We start from the raw sequence: 14,638 nt of genomic DNA, 5'->3' as shown, positions 1-14,638 counted from the left end.
ATGATGGACCAGGGCTTTTGCCCCTGAGGATGGTGCAGCTGAGCCCCTCACAGATCACACACCTCCTGAGGAGTGTGGATATCTGCACAGAAAGGCACAGAGCCCAATACCCCCCAGCTCTGGTTCTTCTCCATGGCAAAGGCTCTCAGGCTCAGCCTTGGCCAGGCTGAATGGCAGTAAGTGCCTCAAAGAGTAGTGGCAGAAACCAAGACCTTCAGCTAAGGATTTTTTTCTACCTGAATTTTCTGAAACCAGTGTCAGGGTGACCCCAGTCATCGGGAAACCACTCAAAGATAAGAAAATGAATGGGGCTTCCTAGCAATTACGATTTCACCAATTCCCCAAAAAAGCAACGAACACACAACTAGGGAGGGAGGGGGGAGGGCAGGGATAGGAAAATGCCATTAACCTGCATTATCTTTGCAGTTTTTAAATAAGAAGCTTCACTGACTCTAGTACTACTTCCGGAAGGGAAATTTTCTGAAAGATACTGTCAACAGAAAAAAAATGTGCTTTGTCTTTTCAAATTTTACTGTACAACCTGTTTATTTTAGCATGACATGTACACCCCAGCTCTGCACCGTCACCAGAAGTGACTCCCCAGACTTGGTAAATTCTGTCCTGCTATTTTTTCCAGCTTAAAGCCATGGCTCACAGTTCTTTCCTGAAGCACTTTGGGTGCATTTTTGCCTAATTGGCCTTTCCCAAGTTTATCCTCACTTTGACATCAAACATTTTTTCCAAAAGATAGGGAAAACACAGGAAATGTATTGGGAAAACAACTTCTCCTATATCAAATCAATTAAAATTATTTCAAAAAAATTCACTGAATAATTTGAATAATCCTTGACAGCCAACAGCATGGAAAAGAGACTGTGCCAGCCCTATGGTTTTCATGTGGACTGGAAAATAAAAAATGTGTTTATGTGAATCAAGTGTAAGAGAAACTTCAAGCACTTCCATGATACTCTGCTGTTGGGAGGGGAGGGTGGCACAAGAGCAGGACATCCCAGCAGAGGGATTCTTGCCCCTGCATGATAATACACAAAGTGCAGGACCAAGCAGAGACATTTTATGGCAAACAAGGCGCAGAATTATTGCTGTAACTCACTGGGCAGGTGGCAAAGAGGTGAAGAAAGTTTCTGTCCAGTTCCCATTTTGGTGGGAGTGGGGGTGGTTTTCCAGCAGGGAGACCACAGCACCCAGCCTCCAGACAACAATCCATGCACACACTCAGATACATTGTGGTTAAGAGCCACAAATTACAGCTGCAAACCAACAAAAATATCAAGTCAGTGGAATTGCAGCAGGGGATTGAGCTGAGATTCAGACACTTGTCTGGATGGTAATGGCAAAGCCACTTGTCTGGGAGCACCACACACCCATCGTGCTTGTTGGCCTGGAAGGGTTGGTTGGGTGCAAATCCATTCCAGGTAATTTAGTCTGGCTGCAGCCTCAGCCCTGGCAAATGCTTTTGAAGCCAGGGATCTGCAGGACATGGAGGGTGTTGGCATGCACTGCTCAGGTGGGAAACTGTCCTTCCACCTCTGTACCACAGCATCCATTTCTTCAGTACCGTGATTATTTTTGCTTTTTCTGCACTTAGTCAGCAAGAACTGCTTTCACTAGGAAGAAAAACCCAGAGGTCTCCAAGACACTCCTGTCTAAACATTCTGTTTAGAAGTGGAATTAGGAACACATTAGGAACATTAGGAATACATTAGGAATTACATTACTACATTAGGAATAGGAAACCAATACTTGAATTTTCTGATGCTTCCTTCAGTATTACTTCTGCAATACATCTCTGCGGCCTGTTTACAGCCTGCCCTGAAGTACTTTGGGTTTGCAAACTTCAAAGATAAGTTTTTAAATTATTTTTTTAACAAAAACTGCTTTATGACCTGCCTGAAGTAAAAAGCTGACTTAACTCACTACTCCTGGGTGCAGCTTTCTCCTACGTGCCACATTTTAGGCAAAGAGCTTTTACGTGCCCTAGAAATTACATTAAAAAACACAAGCAGATGAGCTTATCTACAAACAAACACCACAAACCAAAGCAATAAATATAGATGATGCTTTCAAAAGCTTAATCATTTGCTGTCTCCCTGCAACTTTGCATTAAATGTCACATCAAGTATCATCTCATCTATTTCAGTATGACAGGGTTTGCTGCCCCCCTGGGCAATCTACCAGGAGCCAGCGTTTACTCTCTGCCTACTGCAAGATGGCACCGTTGGGGAATACCATGCAGTTTGCAAATTCTCCTTCATCTGGCTCCATCCTACTTGTGTAATTTGATCTGTGCAGGAAAAGTGAATTTCTGGAGCTGTAGTGCAGCCTTCCCTCCAGCTGCAGCGGCTGAAGGAAGCAGGAAGGTTCCAGCACTGCCAACCCTGCACAAGGGAGAACTTTGTAAAGCCAATAAACCCAACCACTGATTCAAGAGATACTACATGTGCTGATGCTATACATTATGCTGTGACCCACATTTGGGTTTTTTCAGCTTATAAAATGTTTATTGAATTGCTCTGCTCAGTAAGGAGCAGCACACAGGAGAGAATGGCCTGGAAGATGTGTGGTGGCTTCTCCATGAGAATTTCATAGAAGGCAAGGCTGGAACAGTGTTGGAAATGAGAAAATGGTTTGTAGGGTCACCCAAAATCAGGCCACCAAGGACAAACTGAAGTTATTTATATCACCTCAAAGAAAGTATTCTCTGGACCTCCTGAGTTCTGACATTGTTTCTTAATGCCATGATCCCATCCTGTCCCTCCACAAATCCTCCACCTACCACAAGGATGAATTTGGCTGCTAAAGGGAAGGTGGGAAGGTGACTCAGGTGCCTCCCCTTGCTCAAACTGCCAGGGAGAGGGAGCTGAGCATGAGGAGACTGCAGGGAAAGGAAAGGGAAGGCACCTGGGAGAAGCAGGTGCCTTCCTTGCCAGCTGTGCTGGGTCCTCTTCCCATGCTGAGCCAGGGATGACCAAGGCAGCTGGGGGGGATCATTTCCACCCCTCCTGCTGGCCAACAGCCCCGGGGATGGCCCAGTACCAAGGTGAAATTACCGCCTGTTGGACTGGGGAGGCACAAATTGAGCCCAGCTAAAATGATGGACTGGCATTCCCCCATTTCCTGCAGAGCCAGGGTAGAGAAGGGAGCACTGCCACAGGAGCTGTGGCCCCAGTAAATCTGACAGCCATTGGTCATACCCATTTCTTTCCACTGATTTCCACCAATTCCATCCATATCCACCAATGCCATCCCAGCTGGTCATGGCCATGACTCCAGCCAACCCCTCTACTCTTCTTGTGTGTGGTGATTGTGGCATCCATCCTTGGCTTTGCTACTGGAAAAAAAAAAATAAAACAAAGAAAAAAGTTTTGGCTTTGGGTATAGAACAAAGCAAAATTTCTGGGTTTGGTTGCACTGAGGGTCTATTCAGATGATTTCTCTGTTTTCTGGTGTCATCATCAGAAATGCAGCTGTGGAAAGGCCCCACCAGTGCTGGTCCAATGTTCACCATCACCCCCTGGGCTCTCCTCCAAATGGGGGCAAGAGGACCGTGATGTACCTAAAATAACCACTTGGATCATTTCTCTGATTTGCTTGGGACCTATTTGGGGTGGCTTAAATCAAGCATGAAGAGCATGGAGGGGCAAGGCAGGGTGGGCACAGACCTCTGGGACCCCTCTGTACTCTGCCTGTAGCTGCAGCTGGACATACATGGCAAAAAACAGCAAAAGCAAAACCATTTCTTCTATGACAAGTAGTCCCAGTTCAGGCTAGGCTCACATACCTGGGGTTCTGTGTCCACTCTGATCAGCAGCACGGGGCTCATGGTGGTGGTGTCCCAGCACCCCAGTCTCTTTGGGAAGGACCAAGACTCTTGGAAGGAGCAGTTTCAGTTCCCTGCAGCTCCCATGCTCCAAGCAGCTCTGATCCTCTCTCACATGAGCCCCCCCTCAATGCTGTTTCTCAGAACTGGGCTTCCCTTTCCAGGTATCATTTTCTGCCCCCACAACCCAAACTGGCACATGTCAGCTTTTCCCATCAGCAGGTTCATGTTGCATTATCAATAGTTTGGGGAATGATTCTATCTGCCTTTGGGGGAGGTGGCCTGTACTCTCCAATGCATGGTTTGCAGAGTGGGGTGATCCAAACCCATGGGAGCACTCTCCTCATGCCCCCATAGCCCTGTGACCCCGCTGGGACACTGCACCAGGGCACAGTGCTGGGAGCACAGGATCTTTCCTGGGGTCATGGTGCATCCTGCTCCAGCAGCTCAGCTCAGGGGAGCCAGGGACAGGGGCCTGGGACAGGTGGACAGAGCACACTGTGCACTGTGCAGCCCTGGATGTACACCAGCCCCTCCACCTGCAGCCATGGGAGCACTCCAGGCTCCCCCCTGGCTCTGACCCAGCCTCTCAAATTCACAGGAAATTCAATGACTGGGAACTGTCACCATCTTTTTTTCAGGAAAACAAAGTTTGTCAGGCTAACACAGGAGAAAATGGTGAGTGCTGCAGTCCAGTCCTGCCACTGCACCCTTAGGTCCGTGGTCATCCCATGGAGAAGGAGTGCAGTGCAGTGGGAAGGGGATTGTTTGAAATATGGAGTTCAGGCTTCCTCAGGCTCCCTCAGGCCCTGTGACACCTTGGCTTCACTGAAAATTTGTGGGGAAAAAAAAAAGGTTTGAACTTAAATATTTCTATAATTTCTAACTTCATTTAAGAGCTTGCACTATTTGTAAGCCTCTAAGCAGGTACCAGCTGAAGCTGGACTCCCTGGACAGGGCTTGCCCCAGCTGGGGCAGCAGCACTGCGGGGCCATGGGGAGCTGGTGACAGCAGAGCCACAAGTGCTGCTTCACCTGTGCCTGCAGGAGGAAGCAGCAAAAGTAATTTAAGAATTTGGAGAAGAAATGAGCCATTTTGTCAAGTCAACTTTTTTTCCCCCACAAAATTTCTGCTGGCAAGACCAGCCATGGTGGGAAACAACTCTGGGTTTTTGTCTGTTCTCTTGCTCGGGAATGTGGTGGTTTGAATCCCTGAACTACTGCTGGTTTTCTGATATCCCCTTGGATGCCATGAGAGGGACAATGTGGCATGGCATGGCATGGCGTGGAACAGCATGGGACACCATGGGATGGTGTGGGAGGCCAAGCTGGGCTCTACCAGAGCCATCCTCCCACAACGGGATTTGTGCTACAGAGCTGAGTAAGTCCTGCTTGAAACCAAATACCCACATGCCAGAAAACACCCTCAGATGCTTCTTCCTTTACAAACAAGAGCACTTTTTTTGGTTTTGCAGATGTTCAACATCTTGATAAAAGTTTTGAGGTTTTCTTTTCCTTCAAATCTTTGATGACTTGAGCTTGCTGGGGCTACTGCTACTATGGCCAAAGGACATGAATATTTTCTGGCACAGAGTTCAGCTCTTCCTCTCCAACAGCATCCCTGTGACAGGCCCTTCCCTGAAGGCTGCTAATGCTCATGATTCCCCTTTCTGCTGCTGGAGGCTGAGCTGTAGGGCACTGCATGAGGTCCCAGCATGGCCCAGAGACCTCTGGCACAAGGAGCTTTGCAGGAGGAGAGGTCCAGGCACCCACTGGTTCCACATCATCCCCCATGAGGCACCAACACCCGAGGCAGGAGTCTGGCAGGCACCCAGCCCTGCACATCTAGAGCTGATCCTCCTGCATAACTGTTTGTCCTTCCCATTGTGGAGACCAGGAAAGCACCAATGGATGTTTCTCTGATCATGCCTTGACTTCACTCAAGCCTTGCAAGGTGCTTGGTTCAGTCCAGCCCATTACCAACACGCTCGATAGTAAACAGATCCTTGAACACTGAAAAGAAATTCTCATCTTCTCATCCCAGTATCTCCTTGCTTATCAGCTAGGTGATTAAAATCTGCATGTATACATACAATAATAGATAAGGTTATTCAAGGCATGGAGAAATCTTTGCCACCATTACGTAATGCCTTAGGGGTGTCTCGCTTCCCACTGCATCCTCTGTGCACAGGAAGACACCTAATTTGGCAGTTGTAATGGAGACACAGCTCCTTGTTCACGCTATAAAAATGGTGCTGTCTGAAGCAGAGAGGCAGAGAGACCCCAGCCATCCAGCCCAGCCAGCCCAGGCCGTGCTCAGAGAGCGGTGGCAGGATGCTCCCCCCACTGAAGGCAGCTTTCACCCTGCTCTCCCTGCTCCAGCTCGTCTCTGCAGCTCCATCTCACCTTCAGCAACCACTGAAGGAGGTCACCCGCTGGATCCGGTTCAACTCAGGACCACAGGTAAATGCTGCTGCACCTCTCAGCTTTGCTTTGCTTTCTGACCTCCTTATTGATGATGAGGAGGATGATGAGGATGATGTTCTTCAGTGTCCAAGGCCAGCTACTGGACTGCCACCACAGGGACTGGTGCCCACCGGGGTGGCAGGAGCCCTTCCTGCTGGCTCAATCCACCCTGTCCCACCGATCATTTGGGCACCCTGGCCCAGTTCAGCCTAGACTTTGTGTGATCAGCACTAGGTGGTACAAGCAGCTCCTGGGGGTCAGATGAGTTTTCCACCTGACATTATCTACTTTGCAGAAAAAAAGTGCTGAGGTACAAGAAAACCTTCTGTGTCAGGGTGACAGAGGCAGCTCGGGGACATGGACATGGTGGTCTGGGCAGTGTGAGCTGCTAGGGGGTCTCTCCTCTACTCCCACTGGGCACACAGGGATTCTCCTGTGCTTTCTCAAACAAATGCTCTGCAGACCCAGGTCCTGTGTCCAGGAGCCTGTTTGGAAGCAATTTGCTGAGAGATGGATCTCAGTGCTGGCAGCAGCAAGGGTGCATCCATGCCTTGGCCTGCTGGAGAGGGACGGGCACATGGTGCCCCTTCCTGGGAGAGGGCACAGCAGGTGGCTCCCTGGGGATGGTCTCACAGTGATGGTCCTACAATGGCAGCCTCATAACCATGGCTCTCCCTTGTGTTGCCTCTGCAGGTGCCCTGCAATGACACCCGAGTGGCACAGGTTCCCTTCACGGATCCAAAGGTAAATACCCATGCAGAGATAGGCGGAAAATGCTTTTATCATAAATGCAGACATAGCCAGGGCCCTCCTCCCGGTGGGGCACAGCTCCTGTAGCTGAGGTGGCTCCATCAGTCCCTGAGGGGCTGCTCAGTGCCAGTCCCTGGGGTTGAGAGTGCAGCTCCATGCTGGCTGTGCCTCCAGCCCCCAGCTCTGCCCCCAGCCCTGGGCCACTGCTCTGACATGGACCACGTTAGGAACTCCCTGTGGAGCCTCCTGCCAGCCCCGGACACCTGAATAAGCAACTTCAGCTTAATTCAGCTACATGGCTCTAATGATCCCCCTCCATGTCCCCAGCTGCCAGAGCAGGAGCTGCTGTGCCAGGCAGAGGTGGCGCTCACCAAAGTCACCAGGTGCAAGGACACCTACAAGCCTCTCATCAGCAACCTGAAGCTCCTGCATGGCAAGAAGGTAAGCAGGGGGTGCTGCTCCTCTCCTCCTTGTGCTGCGCTCCACAGCTCTGCCCCACGCTGCCTGTGCCCTACTCTGGGGGTGCCATGGGGCTGATCAGAATTTGCTCTCTTGCAAATGGGGGCCAGAGCTGGGCATGGCAAACCTGCCAGTGCTTGGGTTCATCTGCCCCTGTGGGGGCACGACAGCTCCCACCGTCCCCAGCCAGCCCGGAGCAGGGGCCATGTGAGTCACACTGCTGGCCACAGGGGACAGATGTTTGTCCTGAGCAAAGGACAATTCCTGACCTCCCGGGTCAGCACCAACTCTGAGTTATTTGCTGAGTTATTTATGAGGCACCGGAGGCAAACAAAGCATCTGTGTGAGCTGGGAGCCCAGCTACCACCGAGCCAGCTGCCAAATCCTGCAGCAGCCCTGATGCATTGAGCTTTTCCTTCCCCAGAGCTGCGTCCTGAGCGATGACAATGAGATCTACCTGCGCCACTTCTTGCCCGCGCTGGGGAACTTCACGCAGGCGATGTTCCGGCGCGGGGGCTGGGCTGCGCACTGATGATGATGATGATGATGTTGATGATGGCCGGCACCGCTGCCAGCCCGAGCCCGGGACCCCAGTGCTGCCAGCCCTCGCACGGGTTCTGCCCAGAGGTTTTGTTTTGTTTTGTTTTGTGTTTCTGTTTGCTCCTGGTTTCGTGCATTCCCCCAGCCCTGCTCCATCCCTCCCGGTCCCAGCCGGCTCTCCCGGGCAGGATGAGCCTCGGAGGGCACCCGGCTCCTCCTGGCTGGAATGTCCCCTGTGCCAGGCACCTGGCATCTCCCAAATTCCCCGTGCAGTGCCGTGTGCTCCATTCACTCAGCCTTAGGGCCAGGTGTCACCTGCACAAGGCTGCCCTGAGCCCCGCTCCGGGATGGGATCCGCGGGCAGGGCAGGGCTGAGCATCCCTTGGCAGCTGCGGAGCTCTTGACTCATCCACCTGCTCCCGCAGCCCCTGCCAAAACCAAAACCCGGTTATCTGCTTCCTGTTCCGCTTAGCGACGGGACGTTTCTTCACAATCATCTTCTCTTCCTAAAGAGATCAAAATCTCGTCTGAAATGGTGAATTTTTCTCTGATGTGTGACTGGGTGCAGCTGGGGGGAGGCCGATTTCTGGGAGCAGAGCTGGGGAAGTGCAGAAGCCGAGAGCAAAAACTGGGGGGGAAAGGGGTCAGAGGGGCTGGACCTGTTACTGCAATTTGAGTGTGTCTCTTCTATTGTAGGCGGCTTTTAAGTTATTAATACTGAAGACAGGAGGGTCTGTAGGATGACTTTGAATCTAATGGCTGCTCACTGGCATCTTACTTTGAAATTTGTTTATTTATTTTTATATGTTATTTAAATAACTTATTTTTATAGTGTGTAACCTACAAAAAGTCCTGGCTGTTGAAAGCTTTTCTTTGCTGGGGACCTAAAATAAAAAGGAAAAGTCAGTATTCAAGGTTTATTTTGAAATTACATGGTAGTTCTGTAGAATACAATCATATTTAAAGTACTGCTACCTCATTTTAGGGAACTCTTACAGTCTGATTGCCTTTGCACAACAACGAATGAACATGTGCTGATTTGTAATTTATTGTTCTTCTATTTAAAATATTGGTATTATGAGAGTTAATATATTCAAGTTCCCATGTATTTGAATGTCTTCATTTTATTATTTTGTTAATAACAACTATGCACTGATTTTATTGAAGTGTCCCTGGGCTTAAGCAATAAACAACTGAGTTAAGAGCTCTTGGTGTCCATAGTTTGTGCTGTCATTTCCCTCTTGCCTCCAGCAGTTAGTGAGGAGCACTGGGGGGTGCTCCTTGGTCAGGAATGCTGGCATTTTTGGGGCAGTGCACAGTAATTTACCCACTGTGCCACTGGGAGCAAAGCCTTGAGAAAGGAAAAGGCACCAAAGAACCCACCTGGCTTGTGGCTTAGGAAATTGGTGAAAGGAAGGGCTGGAGCAGGAAGGATGGGAGCCTTTGTTTGGGAAGAGGGCCTTGTGCATGGGGCCAGGGTGCAGGGGGGTTTTGGGGTGCAGGCTGAGGTCTGGGGGCTGAGGGGGAGCCAGCAGGAGCCCAGGGGGAGCTGCAGGCAGGGGAAGCTTTGTCTGATGGGAGAGGGAAGGGACGGGGCTGCCCTACAGACCAGAACCTGCTTGGTGCCACTGCACACATGGAGGAAACAAATCCACAAAACTGCTGGAAATTGTTATTCATGCTCCAAGTGCCTGCACCAGGGGCTCAGCTGCAGCCTTGGGATTTGCCCTGGATAAACCCCAGCACTGTCAGCTGCTGCAGAAATGCATGAGATCAGAACATGGACAATTCCCTCAGGCACATGGTGTAACCCTTGGGATGGTGCTGTACAGGGCCAGGAGCTGGACTCAATGACCCCTGTGGGTCCCTTCCAACCTGTTCTGGGATTCTGGGATTCCGTGATCCTTGCTGCCACCAGCTGCCAGTCCCCACAGGCAGGAGGTGACAGCTGGGCAGACCCTCAAGGCTCTGTCTCGGTGGCTGTTCTGGAATATTTCTGGCTGGGACAAAGAAGGGAGATCTGAGCTGGTGGCTGTGACTTCTGGCAGAGCCCAGGCTCAGCAGCCACAGGCAAATTGGTGCTGGAGAGCCTGGGCAGGATCCCTGTGGGATGGGAAAGGCTCCACAGAGCACAAGGAGCTCCAAGAGGGGAAAAACTGAGGACACATTTCTGAATCAAGCACCTTTCTTTGGTGGGGACACAGGGCAGGTTCATCCCTGGATGGTGGCTGGGATGAAGGCACAGCCAGGGCTCCAGAAGCCGTGGGGACCCCACGGGGGCTGCAGCTGCCCCTTCAGAGAGCAATGGGGCCATCACTGCCATCAGCTCCATCCCATCCTTGGGAAAGGACATGGGAATTTGTCATTTGCTGTTGTGTTGGATTATTGACCCTGGAGGGATGTCAGGGTCCCACCACAGCACCCCAGTCACCCTCAGCTGGGCAGTGGGGAGAAAACATAACAAAAGGCTTGTGAGTCAGAGTAAGGACAAAGAAAACACAATCAGCAATTACTGTCACAGGCACAATAGATTCAACTTAGGGGAAAATTAGTTTAATGATTTAATTATTCAATTTATTGTGAATAAATCAGAATAGGATAATAAGACATAAAAATTAAATCTTAAAACACCTTAGCCCCACCTCTCCCCTCCTCCCAGGCTTAACTTCACTCCTGATTTTCTCTCCTTTCTCTTCCAGCTGCAGCTGTGCAGGGATTTTCCCCAGGGCACTGCCATTGTTGCCAATGGGCTGGGCCCTGTCCAGCAGCAGGTCCCTCTTGGAGCAGCTGGAGTTGGCTCCATCAGGCATTGGGAAACCTCCCAGCAGCTTCCCATAGAACCCAGCCCCTGTAGCTCCCCACTATCAAAACCTTGCCATGCAAACCCAACACAACTGGTGACTCTTATCACACTGCAATGCAGTTTTCCACCATGATTCAGCCTGAGTAGAGCAAAGGTTAACTTTTTCTGTGATTTGAGCATTTTCTCTTCACTGATTTAGAGCTTTCCACCATGATCACTGGGGCATCCCTGTGTCTGCAGGATGGGGCTACTGCCTCCATCACCTTCTCCAGCATCACTTTTAGGCAGGGATCCTACCACCACCACCACCACCACGATCCCCCATCCCAGCCCAGTGGGACAGCTCTGTGCCACCATCCCTGGAGGCCATGGGTGCAGTCACACAGCCAGAGCATGCTCCCTTGTCTGCTCTCCATAGCACAGCACAGCTCTCCACTGGCAAATCCCTCACTAAGGTCTCTCTGTGTCAGTGACTTCACCTAACTTCATCCAGGGCATCTCGGATGAACACCAGACAAACAAAATTACTCTCAGTCTGGCTACTCCCAGATTCATCAAGTGCTCACAAGTTGTTATCTGGTGGCAAGTTGCTGTTTGAGTTAGAAAAATCCCTATTAGTTATTACAAAACTCCAAAGTTTCCCAGCTCAGCGTTTCTCAGTGCCATTTCCTGTGGCAGCAGCGGCTGGTGGGGCTGGCAGAGCCCATGGTCTGAAAGCTCAGGCTGCTGCTCCCCAGGCAGGGCAGGATGGACAGGGCAGGATGGATGGACAGGGCAGCCTCCAGCTCCCTGAAACTCTGGAACAGGGCCACAAACCCTTGGTTTCCCAGCAGGACCCTGATTCCCACAGCACCCCCGCACACAGCCCTGCAGGATGCCACACTGCTTTGGGGACCCTCTTTGGTCAGGGGGTCCCCAGCTCTCCACAAACCCCCCAGGCTGATGCTCTGCTCTGCCCAGGTTTGTCCCCACACAGCTCTGCCGTTCTTTCTGTTCCTCCCCAGGCTGAGAAACCCAGGGGCAGAAATCAGAGTGCAGCTGAAGGATGCTTTACGTGATCTGGAGATATTCAAATGAACACCATAGAAGAACTTGCAGGATACTCAAAGGAAAATAAAAAGAAAAGTGTTGCTATTGGAGAGTGTCAGAGCAGTGGGCTACCCAGTTTAACCACTTCCAATTCACCCTCTAGAGGAAGCCTCGAGATATGGAGAAACGGAGAATCCCCAAACCAGGCTTATATGTGACCTTACTCCTGCCACTCTCATCTTACAGTGGAAATTTCATAATGCAAGATCAGAAGAAAATTTTGACTTGCACAAAAAAAGACCTGTTGCTCTCCTAATTGGGAGCAACTTTGGAAAGTGCCTATAAGGGAAAATAAGTTTTTCCTTCTGGTTCAGCAATTTTACAGTAATAAATTGAGGTGCTTCCTCCAGAAAAGCGCACACAGTTACAGGTCACCAAAGAATCCAGAGACTAAGAGCTGAAGGGGTCCAGCCCAATCAGGCCATGAGTATCCTGGTGCAGGTGCTGCTCACCCTCCTGGTGCTGTCAGCCTGCCTGGGTGACGTGGTTGCTCCGCAGTCACAAACACTACGGACCAGGATACTGAAGGAGACCATGAAGCTGCTGGAGATGGTCCAGCAGAAGCAGGAGGTAGGGCTGGTTGGTGCTTTACCCACCGATGGGAGGAACAGATTGTTTCACCAGGCTTGGAGGGAATGATGCTGAGCCAGAGGAAGGTGATGAGCACAGGGGTCACAACGCTCCTGGGGCCTGGGGGGGATGGATGTGTGTCTGTGTGTGCACGTCAGGATGGATCTGTGCTGTCTGGAGCCTGACTGCTCCTCTCCTTTGTGTCTTCAAGGTTTCCTGTGACAAGATGAATGTGATAAATATTTTTGCAGATGATAAGGTAAGACAAAAGCCCAACCATGTAGCCCTGATGGGTGCTGGGAGGGTGCTGGGGGCCAGAGGAGAGCACAGGGAGGTGGGAGGCAGGTGGGGAGCCTGGGATCCTGCCTGTCCTGGTGTGGTGCTGAGGAGGAGCAGGAGACCTCTGTGAGCCCCCAGCACAAATGCTGGGCTGCCCAGCTGGTTCTCACCACTCCCAGTGCCCTGCACAGGTGCCCCTCATCTTCCCACACCCATCTCCACCTCCAGCCAAAGCAGCATTGGTGGCTTCTGGCCACCCTGGGGACAGGGAGAGCCCAGAGGAAGGGCAGGGATGGGCACCTGTGCTTGGGCAGCAGACAGAGGTTTCAGCTTTTCAGAGAGAGGAACACCTCCCTTTGCCTTGGAGAGCTGTCACCAGCTCAGACACCCACACACACCTATTGCACAGCATCCTGAGAGCTGGGTATCCCTCTTTAGCCCCTTATCTGGGGAAGCCTCTGCAGTTAGCACAAGATTTAATAGCAGATAATAAGGCCTCTTTCTGCTCTGAAAACTGCTGCCTAAGCTGCGCTCCTCAGCCCCTGAGTTCCTGTTTTCACAGAAAGCCGATGCCCTCACAAGAGGAGATGCCTGAGATGCTGCACAGCCCCACACTCACAGGGACAGGCTGGTCACTTGTTTGAAGACACTGTGAAAGCTGAGATAGAGCAGGCAGCACTGGGAACATCCCCCAGGGAAGAAAGTCAAATCAGTTTTTATTGCCACCAGCACTGCTCATCTTCCACGTGCTTCTGCTATAGGGCTTGTCAAAGCCTCTGAGGAAGGCAAACTCTTCTCAGGTGCTTTTGTTATTCCTGCAGCCTCCCTGCCTGCTCAAACCAGCTCCACAGGGTCCCACATGCACACTGCAGCAGGAGCACGATGCTCCAGCACAGGCTGCTCCCTCTGTGCCACAGCTTCTGCCAGGGCTCGACTCCTCCTCACCAGGAAAGGGATGGGACCAGGGCCAGCTGTGCACAGATGGAACTGGGAAGCTTCAGGGAGGCTTTGGCACCTCAAACCACAATCTTCACCTATCCTTTAGGATAGAAATTTATTACTTGTAGTGTTTTAATCTGCTGCTAATAAGAGCAATGACTATACAAAAGTTTTTAAAAAGCCAGGTGTCTTTTCCCAGAGAGGTAACAATACAGAGATTTTCTGCAAAGCTGCCACAATTGCTCAGGAGACCAAGAGATGCCACAGGAACCTCGGGGGCATTTACTACAACTTGCTCAGCCTGGGCCCAGAGAGCAGAGCAAGGCACAAGGTGAGGCACAGTTCTCCTTGCACTGCCCACAGCAGTGCCACTGTCCTCAGGCTTCTCCCTTGGTCACTGTTTTTGTTTTACTCTCCCACCACCCTTAGGAGCCCAAGCCAAGCTGCAGAACCCAACCCCACCCCAGCAAGCTTTTTAACAGCCCTTTTCCCATTCCAGAAGCCATGTCCTGTGGCACCAGGCAGCACCACCTCACTGAAGAATTTCCTCAAGGAATTACACCATGTCCTCCAAGAAGAGTTTAAGAGTCAGAAGTGAAAAAACTTTGGCTTTTTAAACTATGACCCTATTTTTCAAAGATTATGTATAATAATTCTTTAAATAAATGTATTTTTGGATTAAATGTGCTGGCATTGTATAGGACATTACACAAGGCAACAGTTAAGAGAGTTCCAAGTTTAGGGAGCAAGGGTAGTGTTGTGGTGATGTTCACAGGGGTCCCAGGATGAGGGAAGAGATGAGGATCTGACTCCATGTTCCAGAAGGCTGATTTATTATGATATATATATATTAAAACTATACTAAAAGAATAGAAGAAAGGATTTCATCAGAAGGCTTGCAAGGAA

The sequence above is a fragment of the Molothrus ater genome, chromosome 15 (genome assembly GCF_012460135.2).
Source record: "Molothrus ater isolate BHLD 08-10-18 breed brown headed cowbird chromosome 15, BPBGC_Mater_1.1, whole genome shotgun sequence".
NCBI classification, from domain to species: domain Eukaryota; kingdom Metazoa; phylum Chordata; class Aves; order Passeriformes; family Icteridae; genus Molothrus; species Molothrus ater.
The sequence above is the reverse complement of the archived record's forward strand: the minus strand, read 5'-3'. Positions refer to the sequence as shown.